The sequence below is a fragment of the Lathamus discolor genome, chromosome 9, assembly GCF_037157495.1.
Source record: "Lathamus discolor isolate bLatDis1 chromosome 9, bLatDis1.hap1, whole genome shotgun sequence".
NCBI classification, from domain to species: Eukaryota; Metazoa; Chordata; class Aves; order Psittaciformes; family Psittacidae; genus Lathamus; species Lathamus discolor.
This window is the reverse complement of record NC_088892.1, coordinates 16325401-16338773: the sequence shown is the minus strand read 5'-3', so window position 1 is coordinate 16338773 and position 13373 is coordinate 16325401.

Here is a 13373-nt window from a genome sequence, read left to right as displayed (position 1 = left end):
CATCATGTTCTAGTTCTCTGTGAGTCTGCTTCTGTAGGATTCCTCCCTGTGCAATTTTTGAGTGTGATGCTGAGCCTGTGCTTGGGACAGTCCTCAACAGGCACCGCCTTTGTGACAAGCTCTCCTGACCATTTATTATGGAACCTGAGAAAACTAAATCACAAAAATACTGTCTCAGACAAGGTCCCATCTGCTTTTCCTATTAATTAAAATTTTGCTTAATTGTTTTAAGTGATGTACCCTTTAAAGCTTAGACACTGTCACTTTTTTGTCTAGATGATGTGTAATTATCTTCCTTCTTAAAGAAAGGAGTATATTTGTGGTATAAAAATGCAAGTAGTACTGTTAAGGTCATTCCAGTGAAATATAACACAAAACTATGATTTTAAGATGGAGTTGTTGATAATGGTTAGCTGCTTCAATCTGGTTTTTGAATTTGATTGAGGATAGAGTGCAACAAAATCGCAAAGCCAAGACCTTACTATAACAAGGCTGCAATATATGAGGTGCGATCAATTAAGGTTCAGTATTGGCACCTTTTCTTCTTCAGAAGAAAAAATAATTCCATTAGATGTGTACTGAAGTTAAAATGCACTGTATAGCAAACTTCTATGAACACAATACTATATACTTAAATATATTCAGTAAGTCTTTATACCTACTCGTTAATACTCCCAGAGGATCAAGATTAGCCTCATCTCTCACTTTGTATTTGCAGGTCACCTAAAGGCAAAAGTTTTCTTGTACTGTGTTTGAGCATCTCAGCCGTAATCTGAAGGCACCACCATCTAGTGGGATAAGAAGGTATTTAATTTTTCTTTACATTGTTTTTGTATTTTTAAAAGTGGACATTACATTCTACTTCAAGTGGCAATAAAAAAGTAATCTTCCATGGTTTATTTAAATGTATAAGGCTTGTGTGGACCTTTCATTAATTCTCATTCTTCTGTTTAACTGAAAAGCATTTTCCAATAAAATCTTAAGAGTCGTTTCCATGAAAATAGGTTTTCATAAACAGAATTTTATCAATGAGAAAACAATTTATAGCTATCCAGACTCAGTAGAAGTGTAATTGATTTATTGAGTAAGTATTTTTAGTATGTTATTGAATCTGCTTTGTGGAAATCCAATTGGCAGAATTATTAATACTGTGAAAGTAATTATCTCGAGCTCATCTTTAAAACCAGTATATATTTTAGACTGTAAAGATACGTAGTTGCAGTTTTCCATACACCCATTAAGTATACAGCATGCGGTTGTAAGTGTAGTCCAACCATTAAGTCTCATCAAAAACAAATCTCAAAACTGAATGCAAAGTATTCACTCTACCTTGCCTCTCAGCGTGACCATTTGTTGTACTTTGCCCATGCTGATACATTTACTGTTACCTGTTCTTATTTTTCTTTTCATGCACTTAACAATTAAAAAGGGTAGTGGCAGGATTTTATATGGGGCAGGAAGAAAAATTAGGGTAAGCAGTGTGTATTTATTTTTTTGGGTTTTAGCAGAGAATGCATGCATCTGCAGCTGTTATCCTAAGATGCCTCCTTGTGTTCAGGTCTCATTGATCTTGTTACAGCTTTTCACACATAGGGGGATAATTCAGGAGTACCTACCTTTTATAAGTGTGAGAGCAAATACTAAGAAATTACCATATTCTAAAATTGCATAGGTATTTTGATATTTTTATATCTAAACTGGTAATGAAATAATAAATAATTAAATACTTCATGACACAGATAATATTTTAGTAGTCAGAATTTGGGCCTGCTTCTGTTTCCATGGAAGTGAATGGTATTTTTGCCGCAGATACTAATAGACATTTCAATGTTTTACTCTCTTCAAATTATAGAAATCTTATTGACAGAAACTGGCATCAATGGGTATTCTGCATTGTACATCAATTTTATGATACTGTCTTTTAAAATACTACATTTCTGCTGAAAGCCATGCTGTAATATCAATCTCTGCTTCCATTTCTTACTGAAATCAATCTGGAGTTTTGAGTAAAAATCAATGGAACTGGTCCAAACTGGTTGAGGTTTTACATGCCACCTTGACTCTTTGATCCCTACACCACAACCCTAAGAAGGTTAGAGACATTTTATTTAGAATATAAATCAAAGATCTCTAAATACTTTCATTTGGAATGCTGTTTGCAGTTGATAAGGTCCAGGATGTTCTGCCTCCCACTGCCTTAGAAGAATAAAAATCCTAAATGAGAGGTCTAGGACATATATAGGGAGTTAAGAAGACAGTCTAGCATGCATAGGGAATGCAGTCTAGGGTGCATAGGGAAGTTGAGGCCAGTAATCTGTGAAACTGCTGACTCATTATTTCACATAGACTTTCCCTCAGACTTGCAGCCTTTCCCTTAGATTTCTCATCTATTTTTCAGCTCCTAAAGGAGTAAGCCTCATCCTGAAGCCTTCTGCCACTGTTTCCTAGGTCTTGGTCATAATTTTTACAATTCTGAACTTTTTTTTAATAAAAGTAACTATTTTATGATAGTAGCTACAGTATATTCTATAGTTCTTTATAGGAAGTACAGGGAAAGACCTCATGAGGGACTTGTCCTGCTATTTCACCATTGTTCAAGGAGCATGATCGAGACAGACTGAATCCATTGTAGAACTGAGTTTCTGAATGTTAGTCAGAGGTATACAGGGTGGGACCAGAATAAAATATTTAAGAGTAGGTTTTGGGTTTAACCTGACTAATCTTCTGTGTCTCAAAATAATTCTCAGAATGTTCTGTGGGGTTAGGGACAATGAAAAACAGTAACATGAAAACTTGCAGTATCTTTCTTAATCTTCAGGAGACATTATTGACTTTCTCTGCTTTTTTTCCATTTTTTTTTTTTCAGCATCAAGGCTGATGTTGTAGGTAGCAATATACATTGTTAACCTACAAAGATATATGTGATCTTAAGTAATATTGGCTTTCTATACTTCAACTTCACTGACTTCAGATGGAATTACCTGTGACTTGTGGAGGCATAAGGATGATCAGGCCATAGTTAAAAGTACAGGTTGAAACACCTGTGATCATTACTGTTTAATGCATAACCCTCCTGTAGTTTGAGTTTTTAAAAATTACCCAGATTTAGAATGCTGAAACCTTTCAGTACCCTATGAGACAACTACTGATATTTTTCATTAGTATTATGATGCCATGAACTAGAGTATTTTGCACTGAGGAAGACCGTAGAACAAATAAATTTCCTCAGATATTTTTCTAGATAAATGTTTTACCATTTAATTAGATTATACCCATCATTATTATAAATACACAATATCGTGACCTTCTGTATTTTTTCCACAAAGTCTGTGAATTTAGAATAGAGCATAGTTTAATATAGGTTTTGGGATTTAATTGTTTTCCTCAAATGTAAATGTAGGATATAGTTTCAAAAAAAATATTTATGGACTGTGAGTTCTTTATATTCTAGATATTGTTTCATTTCCAAGTAAGGACATAAGCAACAGAATGAAAGAACACTGTTGAGAAAAAAAAAAAACTTTTGCTTGGAAGTGATAGAGCAATGAGCTTCAGACACCAATAGTCTTTGCTATTTTAATAATTAATGTTGATCGAACATATTGTTGTCAATTCAGTGCATGAAGTTAGCCAGGAATTCTGGGTTTGCTAGATGATTTCCAGTAAGAAAAACTTACTTGAATCCAGTATCTTGCAGCACAATCCTTTACATACAAAGTATATGTTAAAAATACAAATTCCTGGCCATAGTGAGGAAACAGAAGGCTCTCAAAACTTGGATCTGTGCTGCAACTCATCAGTTGTCAGGCTTTCTAACAGCAGCCAGTTCAGGGAAATCCTTACAACAGGTTATGTCTTATTCAGTCCGTATTTTGGGCAGTGGCACCTATTCTATGATTATTTACAGCTAAAAGCATGGTTTTTACAAGTTGCTAGTGTCCTTCTGTGTAGCGGCATGAATGTGCTTCTATTCATCCCAAGGAAATAAGAAAGAAAGTACCGTAATTTAATTTAACAAAGACAAATAAGGCTTCTCCTAGCATATATCTTCTGTCTTCCTATTTTGGGAATTGTCATGCAGGAAACCATCTGAAAACAGACTATCAGGAAACTGCCATCAGCAAGACTGCAGGGAACAATTGTTTTAACAAGTCACGGTAACCTGGTCAGAAACAAGACCTTAATGCTTGGCATACTAGTCCTTACACAAGAGGCTACCCATACTGGCCATTACGTAATAGAAGACTGAAAAGCATTGTTTCAGAGCTTGGTTTTGCTGACTGAAATCCTTCTTCTTCCACATAACAGTACTCTCTTGACATTAATGTGCTCTTTAGCATTATTTGATATTGCATCCAATTTCACTGTTTACGTACAGCCTTTTAAGAAGACCCGAGAAAGATGTGCACAGTACATAGACAATTGTGTAACAGAGGCTTAAATTCCTGATAATAAAGATGTATCTGCCAGTCTGCACTTTGTGTCTTTTACTGGACAGCACAAAGTAAAATGCTTGTTTTCTGGCTTGCATGTTTACACAGGGCTAACAAATAAAGTGACGTAAGACAACGGAAAATCACACTTAGCTTAGCTACTTTGTGCTAAGGAGGTAGTTTTAGTTCAGAAGAGGGTTTTTTCTCTACATGTTAACAGTTGTTTTCATTAGAAGTTTAAAGAGCAATGAAATCAAATTAACTTAACACTAAAGATTAAGCTGTGGGAAAACCAAGTCCTGTTTTTAAAAGACGCCAAGTGTCAAGAATTGTAGCTACGACACAGGCTGTGATGATCCCCCTGTCACAGAATGCATGCTTTTCAGAGACATTTCAAAGTTATCAGGGAAACAGGAATTACAAAACTTCTATTTATTTTGCTTTCCACAGTATAAGGCCTTTGTAGTCTTGATTGCTCATCTGTGTTCGGACATGATATAAACTCAGTGAAAAAAGAACTCCTTTCACCAAAAGATTTTGTGGATTTGAACTCTTTATGATTATCAATACTGATAAATTCACACGATCAGATTCATGCTTTTTACTGTAGCAACAATAATATGGAATACATAAGTAAATACCAGCTGTATCAATACACACCATATTGAAATATACAAAATTATTAGTAACTTTGAAGGTCTTTAGGAGCACAATGTCTATGTGCAGTTCCAATTTATTAACAGACTTTTTGAATTATATCTTCATCTGAATGCACCACCACTTCAGATAGTTCACCTACTAATCTGTATGCAACTATCACTGTCTAGCATCCCGTATCTGGTCAAATGGTCCAGACTCAGGTGCAGCCTTGTATTGAGAATCTCCTTCTTAAGAGCATTTTGAAGTGCCATTGCACAGTATCTGTGTATCAGTTTTTCTGTACAATTTGATTAAAATTTATTGAAAAAAAATATATGTAATACTTACAGATTTTACTTCCTTTGAAACATTTTTCCATCTTTTAAAAAGATTACAATAGCATCCATGAAAAGTTCAGACAGAAAAAAGCAAATGAAAATCCCCAAGCACTAAAGCACAAAACAGAAAAGAATTGCACTGACATGTGAAATGTGTTAAAATTCTTCTTTGAATCAGTCATTTAGACATACAAAGATAATGATGATGATTATGATGACAATAATTATAATCAACTAAAATTTAAATTCATCCATTTTCTTCTATGCAAATACCAATTATATTTCTTTTCTTTAAAATGAATGTGACCATTTTAAGTAGTTATTCTTGCAAATCTTCCTAATAATCTGCCTCAACATTTACAACGGCTTAGCATTCTTCTGAAGTGGGGGAAAAAATTCTGTCTCTTCTGGCTTAACTGAGGGGTTGATGTAAGGGTCTATATAAGCTATATAGAATTAATATTCATATAGCACCTTCAGAATGTGAGGAGCTATGGCCTATTCATTCATTTACTTACTCAAACAGAGAAGGTAGTGCCACGCAGAAGTTAGATAGAAAAAAGGGGAGTGAACATTGGATTCCCATTAGTTCTGTTTTAGAATTTCTGAGTCATTTTTTAGGCACACAGCAGAAATATAATGGCTCAGAGTCTTCTTCCCCTTACAGAGTCCATGATGCAGAATTGCTCTGGGGGAGATGGTTATGATTCTAGGAATATCTGCGTGTTGGGGAACAATGAGCAATTCTGCTACTGGAGAAATTGCCTTATCAAAGAACTGTACTGTGTGTATTGCATGTATCTATGATGTAAATGTCTGTTAAGACTGACAGCCTCCAAGACTAGATCTTACCCTGAAAAGATGATGCTAAGACTGAACCAAAAACCCCTCTCTAATTAGTATGCTGCATTATGATTTGATACATTAAAACCTAAAGTTTTGACTCAGACTACAACCAGGTGTGACCGCCTATCGTTTTCATTTTGTACATTATCAATCTAAGAATGCATAAACTGGAGAACACCCTATTATCAAGGCAGTGGTGCTGAAATTCAGGTTTCAGATATGCTAGAATGCTAAATTGCATCATCCCCTGAAAACAGATTAAAATGCAGAAATCTTATAAAAAGCATTAAATACTTTCATATAGCCGACCCACATAATGTTTACAGTAGGAACATTCTTTTCCTAGACATACACAGTTTAATGAAAGTTTAATAAGTACAATGTGGATGCCTTATTTTCTGCAAAAGAAAAGCTAGCATTTAAACAGAGTGTACTATGCTGGATTAATGAAAAATAGATGTTAAAGCATAAGTGTCCTTTCTGAATTCTCAAAAGCATCACTACATATAGTCTGGCACTAGTTCACAACTTGTGAAAGAAAACCTAAACCTGTTCTCATTTCTGTGAGGCAAGCTGAGCATAATCTCATTTCAAATTTCAGTAGACCACTGTTGCTACTCTCTGGCTTCAAAATCCTAACCAGAATATTTTAAATACAAAACCTGCTTTAACTGCTATGTTGCAAGGGGAACGCTTAATCAGGGGGCTTCTGCTATATATGGCTTTAGTAAATTTACCTAAATGTCATCACATATATTCCTGTTTCTTACGAACAAGACTGATGGCTGTAGAAACTGATAGTTGCCTTTTAGACACAGCCCTTTAACAACTAAAACTTCTCCCAGAATCACCCTCCTACAAATGACAGATATTTTCATATATGCCCTTTCAGAGGGAAATAGAGCAAGATGTCTGGCAGCTCCTCCACTGACTGTATGCACCCTCAGATAACATTAATAACTTTTCACCACTGCAGCTGTAAAACCTGAACTAAATCTCTGCTCTTAATGCAGAGCTCTAAGTGGAGCAGTGACAGACCCAGTGCATTGGAACTGAGGCATATTCAGTCTCAAACACAGTTTCTCAAAGTGACAATAATGTTTGCTGTATCATTTTTATTCATCTGCTTACATAATTTCAAATGCAGTTGTTAGTTTTTTTTAACCTACAATTATCACTGATACCTTCCTTTACCTGAAAATCACTCTCTTGCTGTTATTTACTGCTAACTTTTAGATGTCTCTTGGATACAGTTTCATGTTTGAGCCCTTGGTGATCAGTGCATCTTCACAAGAATCTGAACTTGCAAGAACTCATTTCATCTGAGGCCTTTATAGTTCTTTTGTTTATGGTTTCTCTGGTGAAGTCTAGGTAGAAATACTGCATATGAGACACATCAATTCACTTAGCTTTATGGACTACTTGAAACCCTTTTAATTAGATTATAATATTTATGGTGAGTTTCCTAACAGAGCTTTATCAGTTTCAGAACTTGCTCTTGGTTTATCCTGTCTTTTCAGCCATATGCCATTTATGATTTCAAAGACTGGAGAATACTACTGTTAAAAAAACTACTTAAGAATCTTGCACTCGTCAAATAAGGAACTCCAGCCTTCCTCTCTGTGGTTGGTTGGTGGTTTTTTTTGCTTCATAAACTGTAGTATCCATCTCCCAGAGCAATTGTTGGTTTTCTGGTATTACTATTTCACCTTTTACTATAATTATTTTTGATTAATCAATCAGAAAAGACGATGATGTAGACAATGAACTTCTCATAGTAAAACTTCTGTTGCCTGTAATGAATTTGGAGTATGCCTTAATGGCCAAACAATCCATATTCATAAATTGGCAACAAGTTGAAAGAGATGACTAAAAGAAATGCAGCATATCAAAGAACATTTCCAGAGAAGAGATTAATTTCTTACATAAGATACAGTCTCCAGATCTGTTAGAAAAGGTAGTTTTTCTAAACCTTGAGAACAAGACTGAAAACTTCCTATGCAATAAAAACTACTTCAACTAACACTGCAAATTAAATAAGGCAGTAGCTGAATATCATCAGGCACACTTGTCCATATTTACTAACCTTGATTTACTGCACAGCTTTAAATAGGAGTCCTATATATGCAATCAGTTTCTTTTGTCTGTTGTTTACTGACAATTTCTGAAATATTATAATTGACCAAGACTTTTAGATGCTGGAATATGCAAATTATGGAATTGCTGGGGCACAAAGCATTAAACTGTGCCTTGTAACATCCAGTTTTATAATGGCAGAATTTCAGTAACTCTTTCCAATTTACACTGATGCTGTAATATAAAATTTTGTTCTAACAATGTCATTTCCTGCAGATGAAACAGAAGAGATTAGTTATTAAAAGAGTATTTTTAAAAAGCCAAGTTATCACTTAGAACATGTAATTAAGCCATACAAACATATTTGATACATATACAAAGCACATATGTTCTCTGAGATTTTATAATTTAAATCCATACTATCATAGGTAAGGTTCAACTGTGTATGTCCGAGAAGATTTAAATTACATTGCTTGCTTTTTCTTCTACCTTACTCTGCATTATTCCACAGTGTTTCTAGATCACATTTTTGTCTTTGATACCAGCCTCTTCACTGACATTAGGCAGAAACTGACTGCTGCCTATTCCAATGTATCTGCAGTATGGATATTCCACACTTCAAAATTACTTTGACACCAGTGTAGGAAAGCTTTTTCTCAGGTAACTGACTTCACCATCTTATTGACCAGTCTTGAATTTGGGAGTTTTAATATTTTGAAGAACCATTAAAATTTACATTTACAGAATGATGACACAGTGGTGATAAGTTGCATATTCTTTTATTCATTTGAATAGGAAGAACTGGAAATCTATATATGGTGCAATCTCTGAAATAAAAGTGATATGCAGACTTCTGCCAGAAATACCACTGTGTCTTCTCAACAAACTTTTAGATATGGTAAAGAGCACATTCCAGTCCAGTGGGAAAATGAAGGAAACTTCTGGTAAGGAACACATTCCTTTAAAAAATTACACCCAATGCATAGTCACAAACTCCTGACTATTTTTTTTCCAAAACAGTATAAAGAAGTTTTAGTACTTTGTGTAAGTATATTGACATTATTTCACTTTCAAAAATTATAGACTCATAGAATGGTTTGGGTTGGAAGGGACCTTCAAAGATCATCTAGTCCAGCCCCAAAAATGTACTCTGTTCTGTCTCTACCTAAGGAGGCCCAAAAAGTACACCTTTTTAATGTGAGAATAAAAAAATTTAAAAAAAAATGCAGAATGAAAATAAGGAAGGTAAAAGCCTGTTTTACAAACATGCCTGAATGCTTCCAAAAATCCTAACCCTACTATTAAAGAAGATCCAGCAATAATACTTCATGTGCTATACCAGCTTATTTTAGACACTGTCACAGAGGACTGGGAGAATTCATCTAACCAAATAAAAACTGAACTGACACCATATATTGCATATAATGCATTAATAACAAGGTTTCAGGTCAACGTAAATCAAAATACAGTCTGGTTCTACTACCAGTAGTTCTCAGAGTCTCCAATTCCTAAAGTAAATTTTTCTCCAAGAGACAAGCAATAAAAACTGCAGCATATTACTCATCATCCTAGGTTCATCAGCTATTTTAAGCATTAAAGATTAGCTTGTAGCATAAAAAAATAACAGAACTTTTGGTCTATTGAAAAGACTGTCTCCTTCATCCTGTACACGTGTAGTTTTAGGAAGCCTGTAAAACTCATAGGCAATCCATAAGGAAACTGAAGTGGAGCCTCCCTTCCATAGGGTGCCAGTTATGCTGGGCAGAGCAGCCTGATCAAAGCTACGATCCTGTTTATTCTCCTCTGTGCTCACTTTGTACAAGACAGTTTTGACTGCAGTGAGAGACCTACAGAATTTTTGCAGAGTGTCATTAATTAAAGATTGGGAAAAGAGACTTCTTGTCTTGCATGCTTACAGAAGTAAGAGTGAAACGTAATTCTCTTTCCCTGTCTCTCTAAGTAATCCTATAATTTACTCACATCTCTACTAATCACGATGGCAACTTCAAAATCACTTTCAGCACTCCTTAGCAAGAAATGTGGATTTAATTACTTGGGGGGGGGTTAAAATGTTTAGTTCACTGATCTACCAAGGCCAAATTACTGTATCAAGGGAATATTCATACCATTTATGGGAATTAAGTGTCTACATACGATTGAGAATTTGCAGGTTACTTATATTTTATTAGAGGCATTAGACCCTAGTGTGTTTTATGGGTATGGTTGGGACCAACCACTGCAAGCTGTGACAGGAAGAAAGATTGATTCAGATAGTGGTAACAAAGAAGTTAGAATAAAGGCGTATCAGAGTTTAGGTTAAATTTGGAAACAACTAATATTGTCATAAATATGCTTGAATGTAGAGTGGCTGTTTCTGTAGTTAATGAACAATCTAGCTTGTGCATGCTTGAGTGACTGACAGTTGCGTAACAGCAAACTCTGTATGACAACCATGCATAGCTTCAGCAATAAACAAACATTTTCTTGCTGCCTGCTGCCTGAACTAATGAGCCATTTAGTTGGGATAAATCAGGTTATTGAATGGATGTTTCAGGCAGCTAATAGGCCCGATCCTGGTGCTGATTCTCATTCAAACTGGTACTCAAGTAGAATTAAATTCTCTATCCACTGAGTGAATAATGGAATGAATAATGAGATTTCACATGAGAAGTCACTGCAGGATAAAAAGACTACATAACTTAAAAAAAAAAAAAATTCATCTTTGTGAATACAAAGTATTTCCTGCTTGGTTTTGGAGGAAGAAATATTTGATCAGACAATCTGAGACTAGATCCTGAGGTAACCAGAAACTCCAAAATTCTAATGCTTATTCTTCCTGATTTTATCTTGGGCTTCAGTGTTTCTACCTGGGAAAAGAAAAACCCACAGTTTATGCGGGTTTGCCAAGATGACTGTATTTCCAAAAGTACTTTGATGAAGTCAGAGCTGGAAAATTTGCTTACAGAAAAAGTATTTTTAAAAGTGGCATCTTTAAATTGATCTTTGCATGCATCTTTCTGAACTGTTATTGCTGAAAACACTCCGTAAATGATCTGCAATATTGTGAATTATTTCATAAAACATAGAAAACCAAATATATTTAGTACAAATGGTTTAAAAATTGCATTTAGTCTTGTCAGTGCACTTTTCAGAATGAGTTTTGACAATTCTAATTGATGAGACCTAGTTTAACAAAATACAGAGAAATTCTGTAATCAGGCCACAGGATGTTCTGTTTAATTATGATGGTGTGCATTTCTATTTGTTTCTACTGTAGAGGATCTATTGGTAAAATGAATGCCCATTTTGTGGTCTGTTATGCAGAAAATGTTTAATCCTGTGTTTGATTTACTTTGTTAAATCTTCTTTATTGAATGTGCTTATTCATCCATGCAGAATTGGGTATGCTGCTTTCTGTTAATATGACATTGCAATTAAATAGCTAAAGAGAAAAACATGTTAAGACATTTTCTCAAGGTCCATGAAATTCTCATAAAAATATTCATACTTACACATTTTATCTCTGTATTTGCTGATATTAGAACTGTAAAGTACAGAGATACATTTTTGTGTTTTATGGGACTGACAAACCTTGCAACTAAAGATTCTGAGTAATCATTTTTGTCAAATAAATAGTACGAAGAAGAATTTCTGGTCCAGTGGGTAACAACTGTCTTCACAAAATAGGATTGCACTGATTGCATCTTGTGAATGAAGCTAACAGAACTTGTAGAACCAAACAGCAGCATTCTGTGGTGGGATAAATACTGAGGCACTTGAGAAACAGCAAGACGCTGGTAATGAAATAGCTCTGTTCCAGTGCAGTCCTACAGTTATGCTAACCAATAAGAAAAGGCCTTTGCAGTGAAATTGTATTTTCAGGAGTATGCCCTCCCTCAGTAAGAAAAGGATGTGCAAGGAGAATTTGTCTTATCTGATCGAACAGATATAGTGATGCTTTGTTCCTCAACTCCAGACATTTCAGGTCAGGGTGATCCAGCACTTTAAGAATGCTGGAACTAAGTTTCTGTTGTTACACATTAAAAAGCAGAAGTGACAGCTCCATTCACAGACTTGCACTGTGGAAGCTGCAGAAAAGAATATTTTTTATTACTTTTTTTTTTAATCTGTCTGGGGCAGTTGAAAGCATAAGGCACATAAGATTTGATCTTGCTCCTTTTCTATCTTAATCTGTAACTACTAATTTTTTCTGTTATATATTTCTTAGCATGGTAATCAAGTTCTGATGTTTATGTATTTTTTTGTTCTCGCGCTGTTTGATGTTCCCTGATAGACTCTTCTGGGCTGTACTCAGCTCTAGGCTTGCAGCACCGCAGGGGTAAGGTGGTCTCTGGTTTCCATTAGTTGCTTTATACGGCTTGCACTATTCTTTTGCTATGGGAAGAAGGAGCTTGTAATAAGGTGTTAACAGGCTGCTAGCTGCTTTATTGTTACTATTGATTTAAGGTGCTAAGACTTTAATATAATCATACACAATGAATAATATTAAAAGATTAGTTTAAAGCTGTACCAGCCATTAAGTTAAAAATAAAAAGCAACACTTTCTAGAACTTTCTAGAACTTTTCCCTGGCACAGGTACCCTGTGCTCAGTTATTTTGCCGGCATCACTACATCTGGCTTTTTCGAACGTGGCTTTTTAGTCCTGTTGATCCTGTACTCTGATGATACAGAAGGGGCACCTTTCGAATGGTGGATTCTGGTTTCCACTCTTCGTTTCTTCATAAGGTGAAGGAAGAGGAATACGTAAGTGTGCCTTCAGGCTTCAGAGGAAAAGTAGGAGTTAATGTCAGTTGACGGGCTGAGAAAAACAGGTTTTTGAATGCAGAGAGCAATATACAGTCCAACATACAATATGGCTGTTAACTAACAAGCCAGAACGTGAGACTAGGAATAATTACCTAACACACTTCATTTCAACGCACGGGCTCCCACACTATGCACCCCTCCACCCGCACTGCACCTCCCAGCAGCCCCCGCGGCAGCGCCCGGAAGCTTTGGCCGCTGTGCCCCCCATTTCCG